The following is a 15,318-nucleotide window of genomic DNA, read 5'->3' as shown; positions in this document are numbered from 1 at the left end:
GAGAAAGAAAGGGGAAGGGTCAAGTCAAGGAACATGTATAAAGGACCCATGGACAAAGCCAAAGTGGGGAAGGCTTGAGGGAGGGAGGTAGGGGTGGGTGGAGCAGGGTTTAAAAAAAAAAATACAACTCTATTATATTACAAACTAATCATTTTAAAAAGCAATTGTTCTTGCTCTCTCAAATCAAGGAAACCAATCTGGAGACTACTTGGATGATTCATTTCTTTAAAGAAGTGTTAAAAGAAACAGAACAAATGAAATTTTTTCCCATTGAAAAATTTTTAAATGGGAAAAAAATTTCACAGAATTCATTTATCAGCAAACATTTACTAAGCTCAAATGAACAGACAATGGCAAGAATGTATTACTGAGTGTCACGAGCAAGGGAAACACCAGGGAAAAGTGGTACCTATGTCTGAGGCAGGCAGGACTCCATGGAGGAGGTGACTGTTGAGTGGCTGGTTTCATGGACAGGTGAGGAAGGGTATGCCGAAGACCAAAGGCAGAGGCCTTTAAAATCCTTATAGTCAATGAATGGAGGATGGACAATGGATAAATGGATGGGTAATGGATAGACGGACAGATGAATAGATAGATGGATGTTGGATGGACAAGAGGATGGATGGATGATCACTACTACCCTTAAGTCACTGAAGGTATTCCTGAGGATCACAGTAGAGAGTTCCTAAGAACCAGACTGATCTTCTCTTCCATTTTCCACCAGCCATCCCCTGCCACAAGCCCAAAGGGTGACTCTGAGAGGGAGTTATCTCCAGGGAGCAGGTTGGGGGCGGATACCATACCCCTTGCCTACAGATGGGCAGGGGTTGTTAACAGGATGGAGAGGTATGTGCATATTTGCTGGGAATTTCCTCTTTTTCACAGCCTTGCCTGGTCTGCCTGACAGGAAAAAAAACCTGAGAAATTGAGTCAGCCCAAATCACAGGGTGAGAAAAATGAAAAGGTAAAGCTGATGATCACTCTGATGCACATCAAGATTCCAAATGTTCCAGCCCCAGAAGGAATTTGGGTCCACTGCATGTTTCTATCCAATGATCTGAACATAAACCACACACAAGTGACAGTGAGGTGGCAGAGCCATCCTTTGGACTCACCAAGTCTCCCCTTCTAGACATCCCCAGGCTTTCATAAAGGGCCCCTCTGCAGACTGCTTGACCCCTCCTCACACTTCGCCTTCCAAGTAAACTAATCCCCTGGAGGCTCCAGAAATGACCCATTCTGCCCATCATTTGCCCAGATTCCTCTGCCTGGGCCACCCACCCTTCCTTCCCCTACCCTCTCTGGAGATCCAGTTCTGGTCCACTCCTGTAGGACACCTTCCCAGCTACTTAGACACAACAGTCTGGTTGAATAAATGAGCCACTGCCCAAGACCCAGACCCCAGGGCTCTTCATTATTCTGACCCAGGACTCTGTAATCCCTGACTAACAGCTGCCAGGAAGAGTCTGGTACAAAATTCACTGTGAAGTGGGAACATATCAGCCTGGGCCAGGAAAACAGACAATTCGTGCTTCTGGCCAACATCCTAGGTAGCTGCCTTTTGAGGTCACGCTGGCCAATTTATGACTTTTCTACAGTAGCCTCCCTGCCAGGCATGGAGGGTAACCAAGGAAGATGCACATTTGAGAAACCTGCTGGGATTTCGGAGGCCTCCAGCTGTTAACCAAGTTAGCAAGGTGTGCACCTGCGGCAGTAAGCTTAATAAGTGCCAGGCACGTAACAGATGTTCTGGTAAGTGTTAGCTGATTGACTGATGGATTGCACAGGGAATTCCTCTTGATGGCAACTGCCACATTGTTTCAAATTCAAGGCACAGGAAAGAAGGTTTAAGATTGCCAGCCTTGTGTGAGAATGATGCGTGAAAAAAGGCACTGCCGCCTGCTTTGACGGCGCCAGCCAGAAGAGGAAGCCCCCTGGCAGAGTCCTGGTGTGTGGGAGTGGGGCGCGGAGGGATGGGGGGGATGCCCTTGTTGGACCTTTCTCAATTGCAGCATTGGTAACATTTGAGGCTAGATAATTCTTTGTCATGGGGGCTGCCCTGTGCATTGCAGGATGTTGAGCAGCATTCCTGGCCTCTACCCACTAGATGCCAGTAGCAACCTCACAGTTGTGACAACCAAAAATGTCTCCATACATTGTCAAATGTCCCCTGGAGAACAAACAGCCCTGTTGAGAATCACTGCTGGAGTCCTTGCCTAGGGCAGACCAACTGCTCCCACAGCAGCACTCAGAAGCCAACTGCAGGAGAGAGTCCTGGTTTGGGTGTCCGCAAGTCTGGCTCTGCTCAGGGCTCTGTCTCCCACGGGCTAGGCAAACCTGGAGATCATCCAGGGTCTTCGAGACTCAAGTCACCCATCTGCAAAGTGAGGCCATATTCTCCAAGTGACTTGCACGCTATGGGCATGCACAAGGCCCTCAACTGCTTTACATCGATCTGTACCGAGCTGTTCTGGAAACCTCAAGCTAACATCTTCAATCTTTCCTCAAAAGCTAGGAAGATACTACTGGAAATCCACCAAGGCCTAATCAGGGCCTCAAAAAAGCTGTCCAAACAATCTAGCCAAGTTATTCCACTTTTAAGAATCTATCCTAAGGAAATAATCAGAATTGCAGGTAAACATTTACACACAAAAATGTCTACTCCAGCATTATCTATAGTAACAAAAACTAGAAACAATCTATATGTCCAAGGATATAAAGAAGGTAAAACAAAATATGACACCCACAGAAAAAAATATGATATAGCCAATTTTTTAAAAAATCACATAAAATTAGTCACTAATAACATGGAAAAATGCTCATGATATAATATTAAGTGAATCAACAGTTACAAGGCTATATAAATGATGTAACTTCATTTTTTAAAGAAAATATACAGCAAAAATAATATTTCATACAAAATAATAGAGATAAAGAAACTGGGAGACAATTTAATAAAATTTCCCTCTTTATGCTGCTTCCTACTTTACAAGTTTTGGGGCAAAAAATGTCATGTTTTAGTTTTAAGATCATGTAGAAAAAAAAACTTTGTTGCTGTTTTTACTATTTTTACATCATTAGAGAAAATTCATTTGCTTGAATCCCCAAGTTCTAAACCAGCACTTAGAACTTGAATGCAGAGCCCCCAAGCCAAGTAAAGAAAAGGATGTTTAAACCTACGTAAAACGAAACCCAAGGAAACAGAAACAGAAAAGAGAGGGACCAGCAGGGCCTGGGCCACTGGAGAAACTTGAGGTACCCTCAGCAGGGTTAGTAGGGCTGGGCAGGGGAACAGGTGCCCCAGAGGCCTGGCTGGGCAGGTGGCAAGGCAGCTTGGAGGGACACACGGTGCACACTCAGATCAGGCAGCTGCATGAGGACGGCTAGCTGATGCCTGTGTCTGAGAACTCGATTCCCACTACTGAAATCATAGCAAACTGGACTCACACCATGGAAAGGGGACATGTCAGTCAGGACCCTCAAGCCCTGCAAACCATGGCTCCCAGCTGAGACTGCTAAGGGACCTGATGTCAATCCAGCTCTTCTGACAAGTGAGCGCCTTGAACGTGGGCATGTGGTGGCAATGAGGGAGCATCACACCAGAGCATTGGGCCTCATCTGTTCTTGGAAAAACTGATGCGTTGGGCACTGGGGGCTTGAGGGTCCTCAGACTGAGAATCTGGATCTGGCGAAAGATGCAGCACCCATGTGGTGCACACCAGCAACCAGGAGGAGATGGAAATGCCACCAGCCCACACTTCCCAGGGGTCTCCCAGTGCCAGGGAAGCCGCCGGCAGTATGCCCTCATCTGCTTTATGAGTAGCATTCAGTGTGGACTGAGCAGAGGAAGTGAGGAAACATGGGCATGCAAGAATACTCAGCTCAGTCGTCCAAATGGCCACCATCTCAACCAAACGCAGAGTGGATGAGACATTTCCACAAGTCCCATGTTCAAACATACAAAAGTTGTATTTTTAATGCTCTCTTGAAGTCCTTGCCCACAGGTACTTGAAATATTAGCATAAAGCTAACAAAGTCTGCAGTGCAGGACAGTACAAATCACAAAACCACCAAAAGCTGGACCTCGTAATCAGCTGGAGGCATTTAAGAGCCCATCTCCCCAAGGCCAGCAAGACTTTAGTGACAGGAAAGATCACCATTTCCAGGACCCTGACCTTGAGCAAGGTCTATGCTCGGCTCTCACTCAGAGCCTTATTTAATACTAAAACATACTCGTAAGGCCCTGGATGAGTAGCTCTGTTGGTTAGAGCATTGTCCCATACACCAAAAGCTTGAGGGTTCAATTCCCAATCAGAGCACATACTTAGGTTGCAGGTTCCACCCCCAGTTGGGGCGCATACAGAAGGCAACCAATCTGATCCGAACTGATGTTTCCATCTCTCACCAATGTTTCTCTTTTTTCCTCTCCCCCCCTCCTCAAAATCAATAAACATATCCTTGGGTGAAGATTTAAAAAATAAATGAATAGCCGTAGCTGGTGTGGCTCAGTGGATTGATTGAGCTCTGGCCTGTGAACCAAAGGGTTGCCAGTTCGATTCCCAGTCAGGGCACATGCCTGGGTTGCAGGTCAAATCCCCAGTAAGGGGAATGTGAGAGGCAACCACACATTGATGTTTCTCTCCCTGTCTTTCTCCCTCCCTTCCCCTCTGTCTAAAATTAAGTATCTTTTTAAAACATTAAATAAATACACACACACACAGACACACACACAATACACCTGTAAGGACTCCCTCTGAGCTGTTATGTAAGGGCCACAGAGAGGAACCATGCATGTTCTGATGTTCCAGTTGTCCCACACCCATCCAGGCTCTTTCCTGCTTTCTTGCTCCAAAGGAGACTCAAGTCATAGTGAGGAGACAGGACACTCCTGAAATATGCTGACACCAAGGCCAGGTGCAGGGAATGGTGCTATGAGCTGGGGGCAGGATGTGAGCCAGGACTGTGGACCACATGAACCACAGGCTGACCTCCTGGGTGGGGTGGGCAGAGAGGGAGGCACTCTGCCCTAGCCTATTCCCTGCTCCCTGCAGGCTCCTTCCAGCTCCGGGGCTTGAGGCCATCACAGCTCTGGCAGGAGGGCAGGCACCAGCTCCTCCCACCACACTCTCCCTCCCACCAGTGTACTTCTGTCCTACCCTTCTTAGGGAACCCTGAAGACATCACAGATAGGCCCTTGAGTCAAATCTCAGTGTGGGTCAAGCTACCAGAAGACCTGCTCAAACTGTGAAACACCAAACCGGAGCCGAAGAAGGTCCAATTTCTGGCCACTTTGGCCATGAAGCAATGACACAGCCATCACTGCTTCAGTATGTGGAGGTTTCTTACACAGAAAAAAAGAAAGGGGGACTTCTAGGGAGCCTCAGGGCAGAACTCACAACACAGGAGCTAAGGTGCTGGCTTCATATGCTCATAGCTCTCTGGTTTCTCCCAGGCCTGAAGGCTATCTCCCACAGCAAAGCCAGCGACTGCCAGAGCCACCTGACAGTCTTGGCCACTGTCCCAGGAAAGAGCCCATTTCTCTGTGATGTTCTGGAGCAGAAGCAGCTCAGTTCTCAGCCAGTTTGGTTTTGCCCCAACCTCCATCCAGTAATAGCTGGCCAGGCAGCTGGAAGTCTTACAGTCTGCTGAGGCCAATCCTTGGTGTTCATCCAGCTATAGAGATGTGAGTGCTATTCCTCTGTTGATGCAAACATCACAAAGGAACTGAGGGACATCACAGTAAGAAAACACTTATCTCGATCACCCCACCCTAAAATTCCTTGGTAAATTGCAGACCTCAGGGCCTACTCCACAGGAATCCTCATCCAGTAGGTTTTTGCTAGAGCCTGAGAATCTGAATTTTAACAAGTTTTCCAACCAAATCCCAACCAGGAGGCCCAGCAACTCAGAGATGCTTGAGGCCTTCAACTCAGTGCCTCTGTAACTCGTTCCCATTTGTGACTTCATTCTCTTTTTTGTGTAAGTGCCTCATAAAAGAAAAAAAAAACTCTTCTACTGCATAAAGGGATCTGGTAGTTAAAATTCTTACTGATATTTATGTATATCAGCCTAAATACATATATCACATATCCCACATTCACACTTTACAGGAAGACTAACCTAAATACTATATTATGTGCTACACTTACAGGTGAAGAAATCTGAATTACATTCAAACCCTACCACCCTGTTCCATCCTACCATCAGCATACCTGAAAACTCCTGGCTGCAAAACTGCCAAGTCAGATTTCTTCTTTCCCTACATAAACAGGCAATGCACGCACAATGCCTCAGCCAATGAACACCAGCGAAGTCTGTTCACCTTGATCTCCACAGACAGCAAGGATCGGCCCTAAATAGTGCCTGGACATACAATGTATCACCACGGCACAAGCCACCGCTGTCGGTCGAACTGTCTGAATGATGTGCCTTCAACCTGTCATCAGACTGCAATGACCTCAATTTTTGGAGAAGTAAAGTCAGAACTCTACTCTTATCTTCAGAGATTCAAGACATATTTATGTGTCAGCTCTCCCTTCAACTTGTCTGCAGCCTTTGGGAGAGTCTGCAAGGCCATCACACGCTGAGGGTTTTCACGGCCTTCTCCAGTGTCCCCAAGTCCACCCCCATCCAAGCTCACGCTGTGACCAAATCCAGAGGTCCTCCAGCCCTACAGCTGGCTAAGCAGAGTGACTGGCAGGGGAAGGTGGGGCATATTCCTTCAGAGGCACTTCACCACTCTGTCCCCAGAAACAGAAGCAACAAGAAGACCCCAGACTTCCTCCAGACTCTGGTCTTCTCACCCTGATTCTCAGAAGGGGCTGCAAAAGGTCAGGGGTGCTGGCTCCCAGAATTCTGAAGCTGGAGAGCCTGGCAGAGCCAGGCCCTCCTTCCACAGAGAGGTAAATCAGTTTGCACAAGGTCACCCAGCTCTTGAGTGAGCAGTCTCACTCTCCCTGAAGGCGACCCCAAGGGATTCAGGCACATTCCTCTTCATAGTGCATTTATCCATCATTCTTACTCTCTTCTTCAACTTTTTCCAGAGGAAAACAGCCTGAAAGAATGATATATATGAAAGTCTTCCTAGCAGTTATTGCAGGGGTGTGGGAGTCAGGGCAGGGGGCGGTCTGCCCAACTTTCTATACCACTGGCACCTTCATTGGCAAGTTACTAATGACTGGCTCTTAGGACAGTCTTAACTAGCAAATGACACAGATGGAGACAGGAAGCATCAGAGCCCCTTCATTCCTTTCCTCCTGGCTCTGTCATTCTCATCCTTCAAGCCTTCCTTCATTCCCCCAGTGGAACTAGTTCAGTTCCATGGGATATGATACCTTGATGATCATGTTGGAACTATTTAAATACATCTGTGATCTCCCCCAGATGGAACCTGGTAAAACTTCTATCCCCTGCCTCTACACCACTGCTTGGTGAACTGAAGATTCTCAAAGAAAGAATCAACAAATTAAGAGCTGTTTCCTGGCCATCAAGGTCTGCCTACACTGCAAATGCTTGCATACTAATCTCCCCATCTCAGGTTTAAAAATATGGACTTGTTTTTTTTTTTTAACTCCCAACATAATGAATGAGTTTAAATATTAGAAGTTGAAATTATTAAGTAAATCATTTCACCTGCAAAGCTTCTATTTGCATAACATTAATTCATGATGGCAGCTAAAACAAATTCATCACATTCTGTATATTAGAAGCTGATTTATGTAGGAATTGAAAAAAATCATGAGCTCAAAATTATGTTGACATGATGTACATGCTCAATGGAGAAAGATTTTTCTCTTTCTTTCTTTCCCTTTTTTTTTTTTTAAATCATCCAAACAACTGAATTATGGTGAGAAGGAAAAGGATTTGAGAAGAGGAAGCAGGCGAAGGACTGGCATCTGGGAAGATGAATAATGCTGCCGTCTTACGTGTGTGGCAGGCTCTCCGTGCGCGTACACACACACTCTCCAGTTATTAATGTCAAGTATGCCAAAGATACTCTGGAAAATCATTACCATTCATCACCACTAACCGCCATTAAATTTCAATCAATTCAACTTAGCACAAGTGTACTTGAGCGGCCCTTACAGTTCCTTATAAATGTGGCTCAAAAGTCGAGCTGACTTATTGCATTGTCCACAACACAAAGAAGCATTGCTAAGCATCTGCTTGGACCCGGGACGGATGCTCTTTTAACATCCTAAGCATTCAGAGATCCTTCTTTTTCTGAGCACTAAGAGGTCTCCAATCCCTACAGGTCAAGACGAGTGGCGGGGAGAGGAGGGTACTATTTTGAGACACCACCATTCCTTTTCTGCCACTAGGTTGGGGACAAGGCATAAAGAAGAGTTCCTGATCCTGGGTCTCACGGGTGCCTTACAGAAAAAGTTTCTGAGCCACAGAAAAGTTCCGCAACATGGCCCCTCTCTCTCCTGGCCCTGGCGAAATGCTCTCAATTCACTCTGCAAATTGTAAACTAAACTCGAAACCCCTTCTCCGGGGTAGGGGGAGGGCGAGCCAATCCGCAGTGGGAGGGGAGTCAGCTGCAGTACACGGGTGGGAGCACCTTTTGGAAAAGGCGCCCTACCCAGGTGGGCGCAGGCTCGCAGGGACCGCTCCCAGGGGGGACGCTGAGACTGCGCCCGGTCTCTCCCCGACGACAAAGGCGGTGGCGCGGGCCGCTCTGAATCTGGCCGCTGGCTTTCTTCCCAATTCGCCACGAGCAAGGTCCGGCCAGCCGCCACTAGCCGAAGGCGGCCGTGGCGAGTGGCCGGTGAGCGGCCGGGACAATGTGGCCATTGTTCGGCGGCACAGACCAGGCCGGCAGGCAGGTGGGAAGAAAGCGGCGCGGCCGGCACGCGGGCACTTGGGGCGCGGTCCTCATGGGCTGGGCACCCGCCCCCGCAGACCTTCAGGGCCAGTCCTCCGCGAGGCAGGTGATGGAGGGAACCGGAGGAAGGAGAGAAAGAAGCGGGAAAGGAAATACAGATTGGGGGTGGGAGGGTGGAGGAGCAAAGAGAGAAAGAAAAAGACTGAGAAAGAAACAAAGGGGGAAGGGAGGAGGGTGGAGGGTGGAAGAGAAAGGGAGAAAAATAAAAAGATAACAAAAGGAAAGAGGAGATAGAGGAAGGGAAGACAGGAGGGGAATAAAAAGAAAAGAAGAGAGAAAGAGAGGGAGGGGAAGGGGAAAGAAAGGTGGGAAAGAGGAAGGAAGGAGGGAGGGAGGGGGAGAAAGAAAGGAAGGAAGGAAGAGAAAGGAAAGGAAAGGGAAGGGAAGGGAAGGAAAGGGAAGGGAAGGGAAGGGAAGGGAAAGAAGGTAAGGAAGGGAGGAAGGAAGGGAGGAAGGAAGAAGTAATGGACCAGAGAGAAAAAGGGAGAGAAGAGTAGGGGGAAACAGACGGACAAGCAGATGTACAATGGAATTGTACCACAGGCTCCCCAGGAAGCCTCTGGAAAGAGCAAGAGTTCACCCTGTTTCATAGAGGGAAGCAGCTCCAAACCCAGCCGAGTCAGCAAAGCATAATCACACCAGGGGCTTTGCTTAATTACAGGTTTGAGAGCTAGGGCTGGAGCAAAGAGAGACACTTAAATGTGTCCCAGGGAAGGCCCAGGCACTCAAATGATCTGTATGTTTGGAGAACACAAAGATCCCACCTACAAACACACACACACACACCCCATAGAGCGCACTGCTGGAGGAAGGAGAGACACTTAAATGTGTCACTCTCACACACACACACACACCATATAGCCCACTGCTAGAGGAAAGAGAGACACTTAAACGTGACACACACACACACCCCACACACACCCCACCCCCCCACCCCCATATAGCCCACTGAGCCAGGATCCTGGAGGACCAGGCTGGGGTCCGCAGCCTGGTAGACTCAGGCTGGCTGAGAACAGCCATGTTGCGGGGGGCGGAGCGGGGGGAGGGGGGGCGGGGGCGGGGCTGGAATGTTCAATCGGGACAGGAGTCCATGCGCTGAGCTGGTCCTGGTCAGCAGTGAGGCCCCGGACTGGGGAGGCCCTACCTCTGCCTACAGCAGGGCCACCCACCCTCCACCCGACTCACTCCGGGAGGCCAGGGGCCCAAGCCCCAAAGGGGGAAAGCAATCCTGTGCTAATGAATAAAAAGTCCCCTTTATTTTACTGCTGTTTTTGGTTCATTAAATTTTCCACAGATTTGCAGAGAAGAAAACATAATCAATAAACCCTGACAAAAGTGAACGTGTGAAAAAGGCCAGAGAATGGAAAAGCAAGATAAAAGTGATATCCGATTTCAGCAGATGACCAGCTGGGGCCACTGACGAATCTCAATAGACCATCACCCTTTTTGGGCTTCCCTTCTCTTTGCCTAAACTCTTCATTCAAGACAATAGTAAATGCAGTACAACTTTTTTCTTATGCTAATGCATGAAACCGGGCACTCAGTTAAAACACTCTTCCCAGCAACCTGGTTTTTTTTTTAACAACACACATGCACACACACAAAACCACATTAACTTATTCAACTTAAACCAAAATCACGACAGTTTAATATGTACTCTTTGGTCACATCTGAAATGAGTTATTTTCCCCATTTGTATAAAAGAAACTTGAATCAGAACACACACAGGATTGAGGATGCTTTTGTTGATGAAGGAACCAGGGAAAATAAGATATTAAACCACGCAGAAAATATGCTATTATCATTGGCATACTTTCCCACGGCTTTAAACATAGTTTTTGAAGGTTAAGGATATTTTGTCACCTTCAGAATCCAAAAACAATGATCAATGATTTGTTTTCTTAAATCCTTTATATTCCACAGCAAACACAAATTTCAGAGAAAATGAGTAATATTGAATGTGGAGACCTGCGTTTACTTGAAAACCATGAAGCTGTTGCTCTTTATCAAAGACACTACCAAACACGAATGTGCAGTGAGGAAATAGTCGCAGAGCAGCTTTCCTTCCTGAGGTCTTTAGAAGCCATGAGCCTTGTTCACTGAAACCGCTGCGTATTCTGCTTGCAGGTACAATCCCCTAGTCTGCCTCTCTGCATTTTCTGGAATCTGAGAATACAATTTCTCCCTTCGGCATTTTTCACACGTTTCATTTGTCCATGTCTCTGACACCTACTGAAAGGACAAAAGGGGAACTGCTATCCTGGGGTTCCTTTTCAAAGGGCCCTGGCCCAGCGGGAACAGCTGCAGCTGTCCACCCAAGGTCCACCTGGTCCACGTGGCCTAGCGCCCTCAGGCACCAGGAAACAGGCCCTGGCTCAGGTAGAAACAACCCCCCAACCTGAAGGAACAAGGCTAGTTTGCTCCATCTCCCTCGGGCCAATGTCATGAGTGAGCAGCACTCAAATGAAAGAAGCCCTGCTGAACACACACTTTGGCCAGGAAACGGCAAGCTGCCCTACCCCAAGAACACACGCGCGGACATAAGGCTTGAGTTTTGAGCTTTAACAAGCCAGCCACCTGTGTAGGGGTTACACAAGCTTTCAAAATGCACAGGACAACTTCCAGGGTCCATTTAAAAGGAATTGCTGGCATCTGTGAGGTGAATTCCTCCTCCACCACCACCACCCACCTCCCCCGCCCCAATGGATAAAGGGTGTTTATTAGGCAAATACACAATTTTGTCTGCCTGCCTGCTGAATCCCCTGGTTTGTTAATCCAGCCCTGGGGGCTACACTGTGTACAGGGCACTTGTGGGAGCACAAAAAGCATGAAGTAGTTGTGTATTTTTCAGTCCACAGTGCAAACAAGCCAGCTACAGTACACAGCTCCCAAGCCCCCCAAGCCAAGCAATGAGCAAGCTCACCGACAGCCCTGTGGCCCCCGCTTCTGACTAGGCAACTCAGAGGACCTCCTCTGTTCAGTGCTCTCCAACATGTGGTCTGGAGCATCCATGAGAAAGTACAGTGGCACTCCATCCTAAGGCCACCAGGCCAGAAGGGCCTAGCCTAATTCCGCCACACACACACTCTCTCTCTCACTTCAAGGTGGGACAAGTCAAGAATTCCCTCCAAGGCCACACAGCCAGAGACAGTGAGAGTTTGCAAGCAGGCTAAGAGGCTCTGCCGAAGGAGTCTGAACCTTCTGTGAAATCCCCTCAAAACAATTCCCATGAAAGATAAAAACATCTCTAACAGTCCCACCTTGCTTCTAGGTGATCTTGGCCCTGGTTTGGGAGTGTCTCTCTCTCATTTGTGCCTACTGACTTTAAAAACAGAATGCTGACCATAGTCTCTTACTCGGATGCCAGACCAAGGGAGGGCCAGTTCACCTAAGGGCTATCTGCTGGGCCCCAGGCTCCTCACCTAGAATGGGATCTTTCCACATACTTTACATCCCCCCCAAAAACCACTAAATAACCTCATGAAAGTAGTGTATTTCTTATAGCAGAGGAAAAATACAAAACCACCCTACACATTACAAAATATAACTCACTTGAAACTCTCAGGCAAGTGACAACTTTCCCTATGTCTGAGTTTGAGTGGAATTTAAATCTGAGTGAGAACATCTCCACAATTTCCTGTAATCTTCAGCCGCAGGAGGGAGAAGCTGCAAGTCTAGGAAAACGAAAGTAAGAAAGATGAAGAGTAAGGAGAGGTCAGAGGCCCAAAAAGGAGAAAGGTCCTGGAGAAGATGCATCTGCCAGTTCTAGATCCTATAGTCTAGAGTTACTGCCCCAGGGCAAAAGAGGAGCTGGGAAAGCCTAGAGAGCATCAAAACTCAAAGCAACCTGGCTTGGCCAAGATGCCTTTCCCTCCTCTAGGAGAGCAGCTTAGGTAGCCACACAAAATGGATTTTCTCCCCAGTGAAGAACTGTAAGGCCACCCTCAGGCCCAGGAGGCTGCCAGGACACGGTAGAGGGAAGGGTAAGGAATTGATAGGGAGGTGTCTTGTAGGTGAGGTGCCCGAAAACAAACACACCTCATAAGGGTACTTGTGACGAACTCGCCTATTCCCCCGCTTTCCACCGCTGTATATTTTGGATTTTACAGTTTATTTACTTTACTTTTTGGCACCAAGCCCCCTGAGCATGCCAATACAATATTTGTTTAAACACTATTTTATGCCGCTTGCGAGGGAAACGTTTACTTTCAAATTCTCCAACATCCCCTAGAGCCTCATCTGCAAACAGTATATGAACGTTTTACAACTGCTCCCTTTATCTGAAGCTGTCGGGATTAAACCTTCACATGGCCCGTGAGGGCGGCGGGCGGGAGGCCCAGGAGTCAGCCGTGGCCACCGGGCTGCAAAGTCCGCACAGGAGGCGGTGCACCGAGCGCACTGCCGGGGCAGGAGGGCAGAAGAGCGAATAAGACCCCCCACTGCCGGCAGCAGACGCTAGGGAAAGGTCTACTATTCCAGCCGGGATCAACTGTGAGAGCCCCATAAGAATCCTACAAAAGAGACAGGGGTATGGGGAAGCACCCTGGGGGGTGCCCAAGGCCCGCGAACGCCTCTGCGGCTGGTCACTAGGGTGAATGAAGCGGCTCCATCTCGACACTCGCGCAGTGAAAGTCGGGTTTCCTAGGATATGACAGCAATTCCTGCCAGGCTGAAAAGACGCCGAGTTGGGTGGACTTCCAGTTCCCCGGCGCTGCGGGCGCGCTCGCTCTCGCTCGCGCTCGCTCGCTCTCTCTCTTTCTCTCTCGCGCTCTCTCTCTCTCTCTCTCTCTCTCTCTCTCTCACACACACACACACACACACACACACACACACGCGCGCGTTCCTTCCTCCTCCCTTCCCTACACCCCCGCCCCCATCCAGGGAAAACGCTCCCCTCCCTAAACCCTTAATAGGATTGGCGCCCAACTCTCTCCGCGCCTCTCCCCATCCATCACACACAGATCAAGTTGCAGTAGTGGATTTTTCAAATTCCTCAGCAAATATACTTGTTGAGCGATTGGCCCGGGGTGGGGGATGTGGGGGGGAAACGATGAATGGGGGAGGGGATGAAAGTGAGGGTGGGGGGACCCGAGGACCCAGCCAGGGATTACGTGCGGATCCCTTCGGGAAGTCAAGCGGATCTCTGGGCGGAGGGCAGGAGGAGGAGGGGAAAAAGCAAGGAGGGAGAGCGGAGAGGAGAGCCTGACCGAGGGGGAGGGGGCGGCAAGGCCTGATGAGGGGGAGGAAGGAGCGAGGAAGAAAGAAAGGCAGCGCTCCGGGACGGGTCACTCGGAGAAGTGCAGTTAGAAGTTCACAAGTGGCTGGCTGCAGCCCCTCACACACAGCACCCCTAAGGCACACTCTCACTGCCCAGCTCTCGGAGCTCCGCAGCTTCCCAGCCTCCGGTGCCAAGCCTCCCCGCACACCTCCTGCAAAAACAGCCCCATGCTCCGACGCGGTGGAGAAGGGGCGAGGGCCGGCGCGGCTGTGCACCCGGAGAAGAGAGGTTCTTTCCCCCAAGTAGGAAGGAGGATGCAAAATCGCCCCCACCAAATTCCACTGAGTTCCTAGTCCCCAAATTCCCCCGTTAAGTCTCTGCCCGCCTTGGCCAAAGCCCGAAGCGGGGCCACCCCATTAGCTCCAGGGCCCCTCTAAATCCGGTGCCCCGATACCCGCGCCGAAGCACCCTCGAGACCGCACAGCATCCCAGCAAGCCAGGGTTCGGCCAGGATGGGGGCACTTCTCAACAAAAAGCAAGCAAAAGAATACTAGTGCAACTTTACCGAGGGAGACAAAAGTTTACCTCTAGCACGCAGGTGGCCTCTCGAGAGCCAGGCGGTGACTGCGAGCCCCCATCTCAACTTGGCTGGCGCGGCGACCCGCCGCGGGCTGCCGTGTGACGGGGCTCAGTCCGGCCGGAGCGGGGCGGGCCAGGCAGTAGAGGGGACCAAGAGACGGGCGGGAGTCGGGCTGCCCCTACCGCCGACGGGCGGGGAGCTCCCCGGGGCTCCGGCGCGCCTCGCGACCCACGCTCTTTCCTCCAGCTCCTCCGGCTACCCTGGCTCTTCCTCCCCTGCCTCAGCGGCCGCCGCCGCCTTCTCCTCCCGCTCCTTCTCGAAGTCTCATTGATGGGAGTTTGAAAAAAAGTCCGCGGAGCCTTGCTGCCTCGGCAGGCGAGCGCCAGCACTCCCGCAATCCAGGCGCCGCCGGGTCGGCGCAGCGCCCCCGCGCGCACGGCTGCAGCACACCCCGCGCCGCGCACCCGCCCGCGCCGCGCGCACCCGCCCGGGAGGACCCTGGGGACCTAGAGGGGAGGAGACGGCCGAGGACGCTCCTCCCCAGCCCAAAGGAGAGAAAGCACACCTACTAGGAAAGTTCGAGCAGAGAACTAAAGAACGCACCAGTCTCCAACACTTTTTTTTTTTTTTTGG

The 15,318-nt window shown here is 49.9% G+C and overlaps 1 protein-coding gene across 1 annotated transcript in view; it reads right to left on the bottom strand.

The window, feature by feature from the left end:
* Positions 1-14,829, bottom strand: part of GLI2 (GLI family zinc finger 2) — a 245,604-nt gene extending 230,775 nt beyond the window's left edge. Inside the window, exon 1 of the mRNA XM_054575022.1 lies at positions 14,691-14,829. The gene's annotated coding sequence lies outside the window, so the exon portion shown is untranslated. The remainder of the gene's footprint in view (positions 1-14,690) is intronic.
* Between the last annotated feature and the right edge of the window lie 489 nt (positions 14,830-15,318).

The sequence above is a fragment of the Pteronotus mesoamericanus genome, unplaced genomic scaffold, assembly GCF_021234165.1.
Source record: "Pteronotus mesoamericanus isolate MK-2021 breed Mesoamerican mustached bat unplaced genomic scaffold, CSHL_Meso_final contig_27, whole genome shotgun sequence".
Taxonomy (NCBI): Eukaryota; Metazoa; Chordata; class Mammalia; order Chiroptera; family Mormoopidae; genus Pteronotus; species Pteronotus mesoamericanus.
This window is presented reverse-complemented; position numbering and strand designations above follow the sequence as displayed.